Consider the following 13,393-nt stretch of genomic DNA (forward strand, 5'->3'; position numbering starts at 1 on the left):
ATAGTATTTTTAGAATAGGACCTTCAGTTAGATAGTGTCACTTGTATAAATATCTATAAATAAAGAATTTTTTAAAAGTTTCCTATAGTGATTAAATTATATGTAATATTCAAAGACTTCCAGGTAAGTTTTTTTTATTTTTTAACTCTAAATCCTTCCATATCTAAACTATGTAGAGGAAATTACTTCCACTACAAAACCAGCATCCGCAAAGACAATAGGTCTAGACCCTGAAAGCTGTTGTCCTAACCATTGCTTTTTAAAATATTTCTATTAAGCCACAAAATGTCCTGAGAGGGTGGAGCTCTTAGGTGAATTAGTGTCCTTCAGTATTGTGAATTGATGAGAACTTGTAGCTTTCAGCTCTGACCTCTGAGTACAAGACGAAAGGTGAGAGTACAAGCTTGTCTTTGCCCTGATAACCAGAACAGAGGTCTTGAAATCATTTGTCAGCGCAGTGCCTTTACTACAGTCAAGGATTTAAGATGATTTAGGAATTAACAGAAGTACAGCTTCATTTGGTGCACATGGTAGGGTCATATTTGTAAGATCCTACGCTATTTAATTTATTTTAAGTTGAACGTCTTTGGTAAAATGGAAACTTGTGTATGTATTTCGCCAAAAGAGTTCAGTTTCTCAACAAATGTTTAAACAACAGGAATTCATTCTATAAGTTGATTAAAAAAACAAATGCTTCCTCATTGGTTTACTGTGAAAGATTGCAGAGGGATGTTGCGAGTGATCATATGTTTCTGCATTTTCTGTCATGTGTTGGTTCCTCAAACTTCTGTTAACAAGTGTTCATGACTTCATCTTTGAAGTGGCCGGTGCCCACGCTCGAGTCACAGTATCTGTATCAGTATCATTGGCTGATTCTGGGGAGGGATCAATAGGACCTTCTAGTGTTTCCTTCTTCCTAGTTTAGTGAGGTCAAGCTTCCCCAACAGCCCAAGACTTTTTTTTTTTTAATGTGGGCAGTGGGAAATGGCTATCTGCATGCATGGCCCCAACATTTGGGGGTGGAGTCATGCCGGGGGGAGGGAATGCTGAAAGATCACGAGACTCCAGGGATTGCTTTACTATTTTGGGGGGTAGAACTACCCCAATGGCATGGGCTTGTGCTCCTCTTACCCCAGGCCTCTTTAGTCTTTCTGTCCCCACCCAACTTGCCTCTCCGGGTGGGCAGAAAGCCCACTAGACACCAGAGATTATTTTTCAGTGTTTGTTTAAGGGGGAGCAGCCCCAGTGGCACAGGCCTGAGCTAGTCCCAGCCCCATTAGTCTTGTTTACCCTCTAGGGTAGATGAGGGTGTTCACCAGAAATCTGCCCCTCCAAGACATCAAACACACACACACACACTCTCTCATACTCACTCTCTCTCTCACAAACAGGGGGTGGAGGAGGGCTCAAAGTCCACCGGGCACCAGATATATATATTTTATTGTTGTAGAAAGAAATGTTGTAGGGATGGACCACCCTAGTGTTAAGCCTATCATCCAGCCCACATTTCTGTGAAGGAAAGGTATAGAATCTGTGATGAATAATACGTTTCCTACCATCCCGAGTTCCCCCACATGTCCCAATAAAAATAAACTTAACACTCAACACAAAAGGCCACACAAAAAACGTAGAGAAATAGGCAGGAGGCCAAGTTACCCACTGACAAGCAAGGAATTTTACATGACAACCAATTAGACAAAAAGCAGTGGGAGAAGCCAAAGGCCACAAAGTACATACAACATATTATCCTGACAGTGCAAGTGCTGTCTAGGCTCAACCTAAAAAGAAATGAACTGTGACGGTGGTCCCATGACAGGAGGGCTGGCGAGAGGTAGAGGGTAAAAAAAAAAAAAAGGTGTTGGGCTCAGAGTGTTACAAGTTGTTTTTCTTGGAAGAAGTCTTTTCGAGTCACAGGACCGAGTGACTCCTCCTTTTCGGCTCCATTGCGTATGGGCATCGACTCCATCTTAGATTGTTTTCTTTCCGCAGTCGTGTTCGGACGTGTTACTTTTCCGACTCAAACAACCAGAGTGAAAAGAATTATAAACTCTCTAAATTTGTCAGTATTGTTTTCGATCGAGTACCATCTATCATCGACACCTCGGTACCGGCGGACACAGATCTCTACTTGCCCTTCGGGGCACCCGCGCCCAGCTTGGGCCTGGTCGGCCCGACCAAAAGTCCAGTCGAAGCCTCATGGACCGGACCCTGTTTAGATTCTGCCCTCGGTGCCACACCAAGTATCCTTACACGGACCAACATCTAGTCTGTAACCTGTGTCTATCTCCAGACCACCTAGAGGATACTTGCGAGGCCTGCAGATCCTTCCACTTGAGAAAGACTGCAAGACCGAAGAGCGCGAAGGTTAGAGATGGCATCCAGAAGCACCAAACGCCTCGACGCAGAAAAAGAGGCGATGATCCACACTGCAGTCTCCGTTTGGGGGTCCGACAACGACCGACCGATAACAGCGGGCCAGCTCGTGAATACGCTTGCCCCGACCCAATCCAAGCCTAAATACAAGGCCTCTTCGTTCTCCTCACCTAACTGTCTCCCCGCCTGTTACCCCCACTGCACAGTCTCCAGCACACTCTGCACAGTCACACCAGGATGACACTGACCCATGGGACATTTATGATGAGCCCATTTCAGACAATAGTCCAGAGTGCTAATCTTCAAAGCCATCACCTCCAGAGGATAGCACCTCATATACACAGGTTCTAGCTAAGGCAGCGGCATATCATAACGTAGCCATGCATACAGAACCTCTTGAGGGTGATTTTTTATTTAACATGTTGTCCTCAACTCACGCCACCTACCAGAGTCTACCCATGCTTCCTGGCATGTTAAAACATGCGCATCAAATCTTTCAGGAACCAGTTAAAGCAAGAGCAATTACTAAAAGGGTATAAAAAAAATATAAGCTGCCTCCTTCAGACCCAGCTTTTATTACCCAACAGTTACCCCCAGATTCCGTATTGGTCAGCGTGGCAAGGAAGAGGGCTAACTCCCAGTCATCTGGGGACGCACCCCCACCAGATAAAGAAAGTAAAAAATGTAATGCTGCGGGTAAAAGGGTGGCATCACAGGCAGCTAATCAATGGCGTATAGCCAGTTCTCAAGAGCTAAAGGCCAGGTACGACAGGGCCCACTGGGACGAGATGAAAGACATTATCCAGCATCTCCCCAAAGACCAACAGAAGAGAGCTCAGCAAGTAGTAGAGGAGGGACTGGCAATTACCAACAATCCGATCAGGTCCGCGTTAGACTCTGGAGACACAGCCGCAAGAAATATTAATACGGCTGTCACCATTAGGCGACACGCATGGCTTAGGTCGTCAGGTTTTAAACCTGAAATCCAGCAGGCTGTTCCTAACATGTCTTTTAACGAACACCAACTCTTTGGGACACAGGTTGATGCAGCCATTGAGAAAATGAAAAAAGACGCTGACGCTGCCAAAGCTATAGGGGCGCTTTACTCAACTCAGAACAGAGGCTCATTTCGAAAGCCTCAATATAGGGGAGGCTTTAGACCCCACACATCTGAGCCATCTACCTCCCAACCCAAACCCTCTTACCAGACACAATACCAGAGAGGGGTGTTCCGGGGAACCTACAGAGGACAATTTCCCAGATCTAGAGGAAAATATCAGCCCTCAAAGCAGCCCACACATACCAAACAGTGACTTCAGCCCCATCTTCCCTCACCACACTTCCCCTGTGGGAGGAAGACTGCAAAAGTTCCACACCCACTGGTTACCCATCACAAGAGACAATTGGGTCTTATCCATTATCCAACATGGTTACTGCATAGAGTTCGCACAATCTCCTCCAGATATACCCCCAAATCCACACAAACTCTCCTCTCAACACATTTCAATGTTGCAAACAGAGAACAGGCACTATTACTCAAACAAGCCATAGAGCTTGTGCCACATCATCAAAGAGGAACAGGGGTTTACTCCCTGTATTTTCTCATTCCCAAAAAAGACAAAACGTTGAGACCAATACTAGATCTCAGAACTCTCAATCTTTACATCCTATCAGAACACTTTCACATGGTAACACTACAGGATGTAGTCCCATTGTTACAACAACAAGATTTTATGGCAACACTGGATCTAAAAGATGCGTATTTTCACATACCCATCCATCCAGCACACAGAAAATATCTCAGATTTGTAATACAAGGAAAACATTACCAGTTCAAAGTGTTACCTTTGGGGATAACAACAGCTCCCAGAGTATTTACAAAATGCCTTGCTGTAGTCGCAGCATACATAAGAAGACAACATATCCATGTCTTTCCATATCTCGACGACTGGCTAATAAAAGCCAACAGTCAAACACAGTGCCAATATCATACACGTTAGGTAATAAACACCCTACACACACTAGGGTTCTCAATAAACTACCAAAAATCATACCTACAACCAGCGCAAGTTCAACAGTATTTAGGAGCCACATTAAACACCCAAAGAGCACTTGCAAGCCCAAGTCCACAAAAGATACAATCATTCCACAACATATTACCAAAAATCCAGCCAAACCAACAGTACACAGTCAAATTTGTCATGAAACTGTTGGGCATGATGGCATCATGCATCCCCATTGTCCCAAACGCAAGACTAAACATGCAGCCTTTACAACAGTGCCTTGCAAAACAATGGTCACAGGCACATGGTCATCTTCAAGATCTAGTGTTGATAGACCGCCAAACACACATCTCGCTTCAGTGGTGGAATTCCACAAATTTAAACAAAAGGTGGCCATTTCAAGACCCTGTGCCTCACGCCATTCTTACAACAGATGCATCAATGATTGAATGGGGAGCACATCTCAACAATCACAACATTCAGGGACAATGGGATACCAAACAAAAACAACTTCACATAAATCACTTAGAACTGCTAGCGGTATTCCTAGCACTAAAAGCCTTTCAACTTCTTCTTGTTCAGAAACACATTCTCATCAAAACAGACAATATGACGACAATGTACTACCTGAACAAACAAGGAGGAACCCACTCATCACAACTTTGTCTTCTAGCACCAAAAAATTGGCATTGGGCAATTCACAACAACATTCACCCTGTAGCACAGTATATTCCAGGGATTCACAATCAATTAGCAGACAGTCTCAGCCGGGATCATAAGCAAACACACGAGTGGGAAATTCACCCCCCAAGTACTTTCGCCAGTGGGGAACACTAGACATAGATCTATTCGCCACCAGCCAGAACGCAAAATGCCAAAACTTCGCATACCCACACACTCTATCCAAGGGCAATGCTCTATAGATCAACTGGTCAGGGATATTTGCTTACGCTTTTCCCCCCTCTCCTGCTCATTCCATTTCTGGTCAACAAACTGCGTCAAAGCAAACTCAGACTCATACTTGTAGCGCCAACGTGGGCACGTCAATCATGGTACACAACATTGTTAGACCTGTCCCTAGTACCACACATCAAACTGCCAAACAGGCCGGATCTGTTGACAGAAAACAAACAACTGATCAGGCACCCCAAACCAGCAATACTCAGTCTAGCAATCTGGCTCCTGAAGTCTTAGAGTTGGATATCTACATCTTCCATCAGAATGTATGGAAGTAATCAGGCAAGGAAGAAAACCCACTACCAGGCAGTGCTATGCAAACAAATGGAAAAGGTTTGTCTTTTACTGCCAATCCAAACACAACACCTCTTGTCACATCCATACAAGACATTGTAAGTTATTTACTTCATCTACAAAAAGCAAAATTAGCTTTCTCATCCATTCAAATACATCTCACAGCTATTTCAGCCTATTTACAAAATATACATAACAAGTCTCTATTTAGACTGCCGGTCATCAAAGCCTTCATGGAAGGTCTAAAACGTTTCATACCTCCAAGAGCACCACCAGTACCTTCATGGAATCTCAATATTGTACTCACACGGCTCATGAGTCCACCGTTTGAACCCATGCATTCCTGTCAAATTCAATTTCTAACATGAAAAGTAGCATTCTTTGTTGCAATCACTTCATTACGAAGAGTTAGTGAAATACAAGCATTCACTATTGAACAACCCTTTATACAAGTGCACAAACATAAGGTTGTACTTCGCACAAACCCAAAATTCCTACCTAAAGTCATCTCACCGTTTCATTTAAATCAAACAGTGGAACTTCCATTCTTCTTCCCACAGCCGGACTCAGTAGCAGAAAGAGCACTCCATACATTAGACATTAAAAGAGCTTTAATGTATGACAGAACAACATCATTTAGAAAGACTAAACAGCTGTTTGTCGCATTCCAAAAACCACATACTGGTAATCCTATCTCAAAACAAGGCATAGCCAGATGGATAGTAAAGTGCATCCAACCCTGTTACCTAAAGACTAAAGGACAGCTGCTAGTAACACCAAAAGCACACTCCACCAGGAAGAAAGGAGCAACGATGGCATTTCTAGGAAATATACCAATGACAGAAATCCGTAAAGCATCCACTTGGTCAACACCCCATACATTTACCAAGCATTACTGTGTAGATGTGTTAGCAACACAACAAGCCACAGTAGGCCAGGCTCTACTAAGAACATTATTTCAAACAACTTCAACTCCTACAGGCTGACCACCGCTTATGGGAGGAGAACTGCTTTGTAGTCTATGCATAGCATGTGTATCTGCAGCTACACATGCCATCGAACGGAAAATGTCACCCAGTGTACATCTGTTCGTGGCATGTTCCGCTGCAGATTCACATGCACCCTCCCTCCTCCCCAGGAGCCTGTAGCCATTTGTTACATTTAAATTTGTACATATGTATATGTGTATATATATATGTTCGATGGCATGTGTAGCTGCAGATACACATGCTGTGCACATCCCGCCATCTGGTGTTGGGCTCGGAGTGTTACAAGTTGTTTTTCTTCGAAGAAGTCTTTTCGAGTCACGAGACGGAGGGACTCCTCCCATTTCGACTCCATTGCGCATGGGCGTCGACTCCATGTTAGATTGTTTTTTTTTCCGCCATCGGGTTCGGACGTGTTCCTTTTTGCTCCGTGTTTCGGGTCGGAAAGTTAGTTAGAATCTCGGAAAAATCGTCAGTATTGTTTGCGTTCGGTATCGGGTTAGTTACAACAGATCGACACCGAATTAAGAAGAGCTCCGGTGGCCCTTAGGGTTTTTTTCGATCCCCGTCGGGGCCTGGTCGGCCCGGCCACGTGTCTCTTCAAGGCTGATGGAACGGACCCCATTCCGCTTCTGTCCAAAATGCCATAACAAGTATCCACATACAGATCAACACCTGGTCTGTAACTTGTGTTTGTCACCAGAACACAAGGAGGATACTTGTGAGGCCTGTCGAGCGTTTCGGTCCAGGAAGACTCTCAGGGAACGAAGAGCAAGAAGACTGCAAATGGCGTCGGCGCCAACAGGACAAGGGCGTTTCGAGGAGGAGGAAGAAACATTCTCCACCCAGGATTCGGACTCTGAGGAGATCGATCCCGAAGAAACGCCGAAAACTGTGAGTAAGACGTCGAAACAAAGAACTCACGAAAAGACCGCTAAAGCCCAGGGGACGCCACCGCCAACAGGCCATGGCTTAACCCGAAAAATAGGTGACCGTCCATCGGCACTGAAAAAGGGCGAGCTGGTGTCGAAGTCATCCGACTCCGGTCGAGATACCGGCACACAGCAATCTCGGGCCCGAGAGAGTGGCTCCGAGAAGATTCGGCATCGAGACAGCGGCACCGAAATGGGTCGGCACCGAGAGGGCACGACGCCTAAAGTAAAAAAGATTTCGTCGGAGCCGAAAAAAGCAGCCGAAAAGGTTTCGGTACCTAAACATCCGGCCTCGGAACCGAAAATAAGTTCCTATTCAGAGGAACAAGGACTGTCCTCACAAATGAAGACACACAGATTTGAACAAGAATTAGAGACAATAGAGCCAGATCACACACAAAGGCGGCTCTTTATTCAAAAAGATACGGGGAAGATCAGCACTCTTCCTCCAATCAAAATGAAACGTAAACTTGCCTTCCAAGACAAGGACAAACAGCCACACGCAAAGGTGGCTAAACAAATAACACCACCACCATCCCCACATCACTCTCCGCAACCATCACCAGTAGCCACTCCTCTAATGATGCAATCCCCAACTCATATGGGAATGAGTCAAGATGACCCTGACGCATGGGACCTTTATGACGCACCAGTGTCAGATAATAGTCCTCAATGCTATCCAGCGAGACCATCCCCACCAGAGGATAGTACAGGCTACGCTCAAGTGGTATCAAGAGCAGCAGCATTTCACAATGTCAGCCTTCATTCAGAACCCATTGAAGACGACTTTCTTTTTAATACACTGTCATCTACACACAGTCAATATCAGTCTTCTGATGTTACCTGGAATGCTGAAACACTCCAAACAAGTGTTTGAGGAGCCTGTCAAAGGGAGAGCCATTACTCCAAGAGTAGATAAAAAATATAAACCGCCACCAACAGACCCAGTGTACATCACACAACAGCTATCACCAGACTGTTGTAGTTGGAGCAGCGCGCAAAAGAGCCAACTCTCATACTTCAGGAGATGCACCACCTCCAGATAAAGAGAGTAGAAAATTCGATGCTGCAGGCAAAAGGGTGGAGGCACAGGCAGCAAACCAGTGGCGTATTGCAAATTCGCAAGCTTTGTTAGCCAGATATGATAGGGCCCATTGGGATGAGATGCAACACTTTATTGAGCATTTACCAAAAGAGTTCCAAAAAAGAGCACAGCAAGTGGTAGAAGAGGGACAGAGTATCTCCAATAATCAAATACGATCAGCAATGGATGCTGCAGACACAGCTGCTAGAACTGTCAACACAGCAGTAACAATAAGGAGACATGCATGGCTGCGTACATCAGGATTTAAACCAGAAAAACTTAAGAAAGACACTGACACGGCCAAAGCCATGGGCGCACTCTACTCCCAGCAGAGCAGAGACACATTTCGAAAGACACAATTTTGAGGGGGGTTTCGAGGGCAGACCACAGAAGCCACAACCTCACAAACAAAGCCCACTTACCAGAGCCAGTATCAGCGGGAAGGTTTTTGGGGACAATATAGAGGAGGACAGTTTCAAAGAAACAGAGGAAAGTTCCAAAGTCCCAAAACTCCTCCAAACAAACAGTGACTTCAAGGTCACAAATCCCCAACACATAACACCTGTGGGAGGGAGACTAACCAAGTTTTACACAGATTGGGAGGAAATAACAACAGACACTTGGGTCTTAGCAATTATCCAGCATGGTTATTGCATAGAATTTCTCAAATTCCCTCCAAACGTCCCACCGAAAACACACAGTATGTCAAAACAACATATAGATCTTCTAGGACTAGAAGTTCAGGCATTGCTACAGAAAGAAGCAATAGAATTAGTACTGACACAACAATTAAACACAGGAGTTTACTCACTGTACTTTCTGATACCCAAAAAAGACAAGAGTCTAAGACCTATACTAGATCTCAGAACATTAAATACCTACATCAAATCAGACCACTTTTACATGGTTACTTTACAAGACGTAATCCCACTGCTCAAACAACAAGACTACATGACAACACTAGACCTAAAGGATGCATATTTCCATATACCAATACATCCTTCACACAGAAAGTACCTAAGGTTTGTATTCCAAGGGATACATTACCAATTCAAAGTGTTGCCATTCGGAATAACAACTGCGCCAAGAGTTTTTACAAAATGCCTGGCAGTAGTAGCTGCACATATCAGAAGGCAGAAAATACATGTGTTCCCGTACCTGGACGATTGGTTAATCAAAACCAACACGGTAAAACGGTGTTCACAACACACAAAATATGTCATAGAAATCCTACACAAACTAGGTTTCTCAATCAACTACGCAAAGTCACACCTTCTGCCGTGTCAAACACAGCAATACTTAGGAGCAACAATCAACACAGCAAAAGGGATTGCCACTCCAAGTCCACAAAGAGTTCAAACATTTCACAATGTAATACAGGCCATGTATCCAAAACAAAGGATACAAGTGAAAATGGTAATGAAACTACTAGGCATGATGTCTTCATGCATAGCCATTGTCCCAAATGCAAGGTTGCACATGCGGCCCTTACAACAGTGCCTAGCATCACAATGGTCACAAGCACAGGGTCAGCTTCTAGATCTGGTGTTGATAGACCGCCAAACATACATCTCGCTTCAATGGTGGAACAGTATAAATTTAAACCTAGGGCGGCCTTTCCAAGACCCAGTGCCACAATACGTGATAACGACAGATGCTTCCATGACAGGGTGGGGAGCACACCTCAATCAACACAGCATCCAAGGACAATGGGACATACAGCAAAGACAGTTTCACATAAATCACTTAGAACTGTTAGCGGTATTTCTAGCGCTGAAAGCATTTCAACCCATGATAACCCACAAATACATTCTTGTCAAAACAGACAACATGACAACATTGTATTACCTAAACAAACAGGGAGGGACACACTCAACACAGTTGTGTCTCCTAACACAGAAAATATGGCATTGGGCGATTCACAACCACATTCGCCTAATAGCACAATTTATTCCAGGAATTCAGAATCAGTTAGCAGACAATCTCTCTTGGGATCACCAACAGATCCACGAATGGGAGATTCACCCCCAAATACTGAACACTTACTTCCAAATTTGGGGAACACCACAAATAAATCTATTTGCAACAAAAGAAAACTCAAAATGCCAAAACTTCGCCTCCAGGTACCCACAACATCAGTTTCAGGGCAATGCGCTATGTATGAACTGGTCAGGGATATTTGCGTTCGCTTTTCCCCCTCTCCCACTCCTTCCATATCTAGTAAACAAGTTGAGTCAAAACAAACTCAAACTCATACTAATAGCACCAACATGGGCAAGACAACCTTGGTACACAACACTACTAGAACTTTCAGTAGTACCTCATGTCAAACTACCAAACAGACCAGATCTGTTAACACAACACAAACAACAGATCAGACATCCAAATCCAGCATCGCTGAATCTAGCAATTTGGCTCCTGAAATCCTAGAATTCGGACACTTGCACCTCACACAAGAATGTATGGAGGTCATAAGACAAGCTAGGAAGCCTACCACTAGACACTGCTATGCAAATAAGTGGAAAAGATTTGTTTATTACTGCCATAATAATCAAATTCAACCCTTACACGCATCTGCAAAAGATATAGTAGGAAACTTACTACATTTGCAAAAGTCAAAACTAGCTTTCTCTTCCATAAAGATACATCTTACTGCAATTTCAGCTTACCTGCAAATTACGCATTCAACTTCATTATTTAGGATACCAGTCATAAAAGCGTTTATGGAAGGCCTAAAGAGAATTATACCACCAAGAACACCACCAGTTCCTTCATGGAACCTCAACATTGTCTTAACACGACTCATGGGTCCGCCTTTTGAGCCCATGCACTCTTATGAAATGCAATACTTAATGTGGAAAGTTGCATTTTTGATTGCCATCACATCTCTAAGAAGGGTGAGTGAAATTCAAGCATTTACCATACAAGAACCATTTATTCAAATACACAAGAATAAAGTAGTTATACGGACAAATCCAAAAATTTTACCAAAAGTTATCTCACCGTTCCACTTGAATCAAACAGTAGAATTACCAGTGTTCTTCCCACAGCCAGATTCTGTAGCTGAAAGAGCACTACATACATTAGACATCAAAAGAGCGCTAATGTACTACATTGACAGAACAAAACTAATTCGAAAAACAAAACAACTATTTATTGCCTTTCAAAAACCTCATACAGGAAATCCAATTTCAAAACAAGGCATTGCTAGATGGATAGTTAAGTGTATTCAAACCTGCTATCTTAAAGCAAAGAGAGAGCTGCCTATTACACCAAAGGCGCACTCAACCAGAAAGAAAGGTGCTACCATGGCCTTTCTAGGAAATATTCCAATGAACGAAATATGTAAGGCAGCAACATGGTCTACGCCTCATACATTTACCAAACATTACTGTGTAGATGTGTTAACTTCACAACAAGCCACAGTAGGTCAAGCTGTACTACGAACATTGTTTCAAACAACTTCAACTCCTACAGGCTAAACCACCGCTTTTGGGGAGATAACTGCTTACTAGTCTATCCACAGCATGTGTATCTGCAGCTACACATGCCATCGAACTGAAAATGTTACTTACCCAGTGTACATCTGTTCGTGGCATGAGTCGCTGCAGATTCACATGCGCCCACCCGCCTCCGCGGGAGCCTGTAGCCGTTTAGAAGTTGATCTTGAACATTTGTACATTTGTAAATATATTACTTTAAACTTCATTATGTACATACGTATTCACTCCATTGCATGGGCACTATTACTAGCATACACAACTCCTACCTCACCCTCTGCGGGGAAAACAATCTAACATGGAGTCGACGCCCATGCGCAATGGAGTCGAAATGGGAGGAGTCCCTCGGTCTCGTGACTCGAAAATACTTCTTCGAAGAAAAACAACTTGTAACACTCCGAGCCCAACACCAGATGGCGGGATGTGCACAGCATGTGAATCTGCAGCGACTCATGCCACGAACAGATGTACACTGGGTAAGTGACATTTTCCATATATATATATCTATATATATATATATATATATATATATATATCTATTGCATTGCATGGACATCTTTCTTTACATTCTATCACTCCTACCTTAACCTCTGCGGGAAAACAATCTAAGTTGGAATCGATGCCCATGTGCAGTGGAACCGAAAAGGAGGAGTCACTATGTCCCGTGACTCAGACTTCTTAAAAAAAAAAAAAAAAACTTGTAACACTCCGAGCCCAACACTAGATGGCAGGACCTGTGCATAGCATGTGAATCTGCAGCGGAACATGCCACGAACAGATGTACACTGGGTAAGTGACATTTTCCATATATATATCTTTTTTTTTTTTTTTTTTTTTTTTTAATTACTAGTCTGGGCAAGGGAAGCAACAGATGAAAGGGGTGTGGGAAAGCAACATGGTGGGGCAACAAAAGGGAAAAGCAGCAAAAGGCTGAGAGCATAAAAACACATGGGGGGTCATTACAACCCTGGCGGTACAAGACCGCCAGGGCTGTTATGACGGAAGCACCGCAAACAGGCTGGCGGTGCTTTGCAGATCTTTACGACCGCGGCAGAAGCGCCGCGGTCACACCGCCGGGCCGGTAGTAATCCGCCAGGGCAGCGCTGCCCAGGGGATTGCGAGTCCCCCTACCGCCAGCCTTTTCCTGGTGGTTTGAGCTGCCAGGAAAAGGCTGGCGGTATGGGGAGTCGCGGTGCCCCTGGGGGTCCCTGCACTGCCCATGGCACTGGCATGTGCAGTGCAGGGGCCCTCTGACAGGGCCCGT

The 13,393-nt window shown here is 44.1% G+C and overlaps 1 protein-coding gene across 7 annotated transcripts in view; it reads left to right on the forward strand.

Moving 5' to 3' along the window:
* PHF20 (PHD finger protein 20) overlaps positions 1 to 13,393 on the forward strand; it is a 1,394,195-nt gene that overhangs the window by 622,723 nt on the left and 758,079 nt on the right. The gene's annotated exons all lie outside the window — the stretch shown is intronic.

Source organism: Pleurodeles waltl, chromosome 7 (assembly GCF_031143425.1).
Source record: "Pleurodeles waltl isolate 20211129_DDA chromosome 7, aPleWal1.hap1.20221129, whole genome shotgun sequence".
NCBI classification, from domain to species: Eukaryota; Metazoa; Chordata; class Amphibia; order Caudata; family Salamandridae; genus Pleurodeles; species Pleurodeles waltl.